Below are 6,284 nucleotides of genomic sequence, written 5' to 3'. Positions count from 1 at the left end.
AGGACAGGTCTCCCAAGCATCATGGGGTGCGGCAGCAGCTCGGAGTGCAGCTCTGCAAACCCATCCCCACGCCACACATGGCTCCCCATCCCGGCCCCAGCAGCTCCATCCTGCTCTCCCACCACTGCGTGCCTCTGGAGGCACCACCAGTCTCCCCAGAAATAGGGTGGCTGACAGCAGCGCAGACAGCACACTTATTTTTCCCCTTGGATCAAAACAACTTCAAACGGGGGACTTCAGAGAGCTGAAAAGTCTAGTTAGCACATACGCTGTTCTGCAGGAGCCTTTGATTATCCTTCAGATATTTTTAGAGCCCCTTGTAAATGAGCTGTGGCTCCATTCGTCTGTCAACAGCTGTGCAAGAAGCAGCTTCTGGTCCCCTGTGCCTACTTCTCCATGCCACCGCAGGGCCGCACCCGGCACCACCCTGACGCCTGTCCCGGCCCCCCAATTTAAACACCCTGGCGGGGCACCCGCTTAAACCCACTGATGTGCTCAGCTGCCCACGTTTTCCCTCCTGCCTCAGGAGAGGCAGGCAGGGAAGACAGCCACCAGGAAGCACTACACACCTTCTCTGGTTATGCCTGCAAGCCCTCAGCATCGCAGGCACCACAGTCCTCCTGTCTCCAGGAAGAAACAACACATTGGGTTTTTTTGCTAAATCAGGTTTTAAGTGCCAGCTGCAAACAACAGCCACCTCTGTAGAGCATGTCCAGGACACCAGCAGAGCTAGGGAAAAGCACACCAGGCTTTAATGCTAAGACAACCATCACGGAGGAATTTTTCAATTTCCTTTTCACTCATATCGACATGAGAATCAGTGGTCCTAAAAATGAAGGGCACCCTTAGCCCTAGATCAGATAAATTTGTGCAAGCTTCCCTTCCTGACACCGGCTCAGATCATGCATTTTGCTTGAAGGGATCTTGCTTTTAAGTCCTTGGTTTGAAGTTATCAGCAAGGAGGCTGATTGCTGCCAACGGCAGTGGTCAAGTGTCCACAGCACAAAACCACTTCTAGAAAATTAATTACTAATCAGCAATGCATTTCACATGCCACTCTTACTCTTTACACATGGTTGAGCTGCTGAAAGTGAAGCATTGTCCTGCTTTGTGTGCTGCTAATCGACTAGCAAAGGCAAAACTCCAGAGATGAGGTTTCCACTGCTGGCTGCCAGGGTGCCCAACAAACCCGGAGCCCACTAAGTTGGAGCTAGGCCCTGACAACCACCAGGATTTTGCTGGGCTTGCTTACTGCTCAAAAATAAGCGATTTTAAATCACTACAGTGAAAGCTGCCAGAAAATGGCAAATTGTTTGTAACACTTGGACTGCTCGATGACTTCAAAGAAGTAACTAAAAGCAACCTTTTCTATTGGATCACTAATTTTGGGCTATTTTCACTTCTGAGTCTGGAAACTGCCTCTCACTTCCAGCCCTGGTGGCTACTCTCCCTGGTTAGAATTGTGGGGCATTCGCTCTGAAACCAAAGCTTCTGCACAGCCCACGGGGACTGACCCGTCTGCATGCACGCCTTCCCCAGACCCAGAGCCCTCTAAGCCCAAACCTCCCTCAAGGCCAGAATTTCCACCAAAATTTCCTTTCCTTCAGGAGGACCAGCAAGCTGCATAGCACTGCCACCCTGCAACCAGAACAGCCACCAGTGGGACACAGCTGGGCATCAGGTTAAAGTCCAAGGCTATGAGCATCCATATGACAGTGAAGCCTCAAAGAGGGGGCAAAAACCTTTTTACACCATATGCATCCATTGCATTAAACATTTGCTAGAGGGCTAAACTACTTGCCTACTTCATGTAACACCGGCTTATCTGGTGGTATCCATTCACAGGTATCCATACCCAGGATCAATTGGACAACTGAGATCCCTTCAGACCCGGTTAAATTACAAAGCCAGCCCTGTTTATGAGAGCTTTCACCTATACATACCGAAGCTCAGCAATACTATCAGCATCAACATTTGCAGTATGCAGTGCCACATATAACATCCATACAGTCGGCTGCACAGCTTCATCCTGTGTTTTCTGGTTCCCCCCACTGACACACAGACACATTTACATCCGAGCTAGCAACTGTGTGAGCTGGAAGGGGCTTTATTCTGCCTGTGTTTCTCTCTAGCTGCGGCTGGCACCCTATAGCAGGGTTGGCCTAAACCTTTGCAACATCCGACCTGCTTGCACTGCTGTGCAAAGCTGAACTGCAGTGAAGGAGGGACGGCCCGTAGTCCCTGCTGCGCCTTTGCTGTGGGGTGTATCTCCAGCAGCAGCGAGGCTGAGCCCAAGGAGGCAATGTTTGCACATTTGAAAGCTGTATGGTCAGAAAACACATCTCACAGCCCAGTGCTAATCCATGGACACTTGTACCTGTTTCAGAGGTTGGCTCTCTCACCCACGCTGATTTAGCAGATGTAAGAATCTCCGCGTACAAAATAATTACTCTTATTTCATTGAACTGTTTTAAAAGTTGCGCCTTTAGTTAATCCACTGTGGACCCAGCCTCAACCAAAACTTTCATGTCAAAGAAGAAGAATCCAAAGTTAAACCAGCCCTTTCGTTTAAGGGTAGAAAAAGTCCAGCTTCCCCTGGCTTTGGAGCACGTAGAGCTCAGGAAAAGACTCTCCATCCTTCAAACCAAACCAGGCACACATGCAAGGTTTTGTCAACGTGCGTTACAAGCACAGCTCACTGCAGCGAAGCCAATGATACCGCCGCTGTACCCAACTCGAAAGGGAGCGCAGAGGCTGCAAGGGCACCCACTCCACACCCCTACCCGACCGCAGCACGTGCCGACATTCCTGCGCCAGTGCTGACCCAGGGCAGCTGCGGGCTGCTGGGAGGCGGCAGCTCCTGCTCGGCGCCGCTGCAGCCTTGGCACAGCACCGGTATAACCCAGCCCATGCTGAAATGATGCAGCTCCATCACAGATCATGCCGGACCTGCGCACTGAGGTGAGGACATTGAGAGGCTGCAGTTACACCCAGCACATGAGGGAGCGAGTCACCCAGGAGGGAGAGCTACCAGCACCTCAGGGGGCTGAAACTGACCCTTCCGGATAAATTAGCACTGGACCCGCTCCTTACAGTCATGGGCTGGGGAAGAGGGAGCGCATCAGCTTGATGCCCTTGCTCTGGGAAAAGGACATTAACCTCCAAGAACGATGTAAAGAATTAGCAACCCCAACTTGGTAAATTTAAATGTTTTTTTATTAACAATCATTTTACATTACAAGGATAATATGACAAAAGGAAGGTTCTCGTGTACATACTATGATATATCAACATAGCTCTATTCGTATCCAGTGTCCTAGGTCCTTTCACACAGGTACTATAAAGCATAGTCTGTAAAGTAATAACATTTTAATGTTCTCCAAAAGAGTGATATTAACATATTAATACATATGTAGTAATAGACGTCTAGATATTTTTCTCTCATTTTATGTGTGTGTGTGTGGTGGGTGGGTGGGTGAGAGATCGCTTGAAACAGTTCAGCAGGGCTGTGCTTGGATGTGAACGTGGAAAGGTTTGAGACAAAACCTCTTGTTTTCTGGAAGTAGAAATGCATTTTTGCCAACAGTCGGGTGAGTCTATGAGGATGCCATGACTGGCAGAAAACTCTGTAGCCCTCCTATAGCATTCCGGACATTACAGCATATGAGACATGGTTCCCCCACGTAGCCCAGCGAGCTTATTTGACATGAGGTGCAGTGCATGGGAGCCCCTCGCCGGGCGGCAGCACCACCGGCACGGGTGGGCGGGCGGCGAGGACACGGGCTGAGCCTACGCGAGTGTCAGTGGCATCCGAAGGAGGGGGCTGGGAGCGAGGAAACCGTCTCTGAGGTTTGTGAGAAACATGTGCCGGGGAGCTCCCCGCCGGCGCTGCGCGGCCGAGGGGCTGCAGCGGAGTGGGGAGCCGCCGACGGCAGGTTGCGGCTGAGGTGGATTACCAGTTGTGTGGAGGAGAGAGGCCTGGGAGAGGGCACTGAGGTGTGTGACAGGGCTTGGGGGAAGCTTGCACAGCATCTGCTCATGCAATACCAGTGTAACGAGTCATTCGGACGTCGGAATTACAACTCACCCTCCTCCCAACCAAAGCCAACAATTAAAAGAAACGGCGAGGAGTGCAGTGGTTGCCAGGCCTGGCATGGAGCTGCAAAGCCAAACCTCCATTCCTCCCCTTCGACCCTCGTGGGGAAGCAGCATGGTGACCCACCACCCACTGCCAGCCCGGCCAGAGGTGCCTCTCAGGTCCTCCCAGGTGCCAGCCAAGGGCTTCACCCTGCAGCGGGGTCAGTGTCCTACGAGTGGCTGTGTGAAGGGAGGAATGGAGGGATGAAGTAGCTGTCCATCCTGCAGGCATCGGCAGACACTTAGGGAAGGCTGATCCATTGCCCGGATCCACCCCCAGTTCCGGCACAGAAATGCCTGTCACGCGAAAATAGGTGTCTTTTGCACAGGCAGGGTAAGAGGGTTGCACCCTTCGGTGCTTCAGTCTGGCAAGGTCAGCATGCCATGTGTTGGGGCCCAAAGGCACACATGCGCCACCAACCACATCTTCCACGCAATCACATCATTCCCTTTCCTCCAGAAAAACCACCCGAGCCCCCGGTCAGGCAGGCTGCTCACCAGCTAAAGAGTGGCTGCAAGACCTGAGGAAGCAAAGCGGCTCCTGCAGCAGAGCAGCAGCCAGCCTGACCCGACAGAGCTGCACGTGCCTCCCCAATGGGGCTTGCACGCTCCCATCCTTATCACTCCAAATTTGTGGTCCCTTCTCATTCGTGCTGCTCCAGCTCCATATGCCATCCCTGCCACCTCCGACCGTGTGGCAGTGACCCTCCCTCCATTCAGTAAAGCCTTTGCTCTCTTGCTGCCTTTATCCCAGCACCATGGCTGTGTCGCTGACTGATGCCCGCGAGCAAACCCACGCTCTTGCTGGGGGCTGCGCGAGCGCCTGCCGGTGCAGGGTCTCCCTGGCAGCATGCCGGCAACTGCCAAGGAACGCCGGGCAGAACAGCAAAAAGCCATGTTTTCATGGCACCGGTACCTGCAGTTGCTAACCGCATCCATGCAGAGAGAGAAAAGTGCATATGAGGGTGGGATATGTATCTGTCCAAGTGTGAACACAGAGGACCTCAGCCAGAGGCTTACTCGGGAGAAGACAAGGACACTCGAGCGTTTTTCCCCACCAAGACATTCCCCTATTACACAAACCTTATTTAGCACTTGGTTAACACGCCAGCAAGGAAACCCCTTGCCCTAACCACAGCAAAGCCCCTCTCCATAGAGTGCTATACACGTAAATGTAGGCCTCAGTGTATAGCTAAAACTATCCCAAAGTCTTCAGTGTTACATGCCTTGTGCCAGAACACAGGGCCAGCCTTACACAAGGGTGGTTGAGTCTATCATCTCTGTATTATATCTTTATATCTATCGAAAACATAGAAATATATAAATATATAGGATTTTATTTATAGATATATAAGCATGTGATTTTAATCTTTTGTACTGTGTGTATATGTACTGGGATGTGCGTATATACAATATATAGACCATACGCATATGTACTGTATACATACACTAGCTTACATGCACACACATCATACGTGTCTCCAAGGGAGACAGGAATTGCATAGGCATTACTGCATTGAATACAATGGCTGGGGGAGCAACGTACCATTTCTCTGCTTTTAAGACCTCTTTCGACAGGGCTGAGAGGGGAATCTGCAAAAGCAGAGGCTGTTGCTGCTTATTTGCAAGCCGGCTGTCTAGGTTGTCTTACCCACTGGTCAAACAAACAGCAATCCTCATGAGATAAGAAAGAAAGGGGACTCCGAAGACCCCATGGGCCACCTGGTTGAGTTTGTGCTGTGAGAAAGAGATGGACCGAGCCTGAATCACATCTGAGGAGTAGTATCAGCAAAAGCGCAACCAGCACGGGGGACATCGCTGCGGTCAGCTTGAGACCCAAGGCAGATGACACACCAGGACCCTGCCCACCGCATCCCCTCACAAGCCCCCCGTGGCTCCCGAGTGCTTTTGCTGGTATGGGAAGAGCTTTGGTCTCTTGTGAGGATTATCCCTGCTGAGTTCAGTCTCGTGGCTGGAGGGCCCAGACCCCTGCAGCCACTGGCGAGCCCTGCAGAAGGACATGTCTGCATGTGCTTCACGGATTTCTGCTTCACAGCAGGGTAAAAGAGGCAAGGAGCCTGAGCAAAAAGTGGGGAGGGGAAACTGGCAACCAAAAAGCCCGCAGGCTAGAAATACAAACCCGAGAG

Source organism: Nipponia nippon, unplaced genomic scaffold (assembly GCF_047370975.1).
Source record: "Nipponia nippon isolate SJK-2023a ecotype South Korea unplaced genomic scaffold, ASM4737097v1 scaffold_10, whole genome shotgun sequence".
Lineage (NCBI taxonomy): Eukaryota > Metazoa > Chordata > Aves > Pelecaniformes > Threskiornithidae > Nipponia > Nipponia nippon.
Note: the sequence above shows the minus strand (reverse complement) of the source record.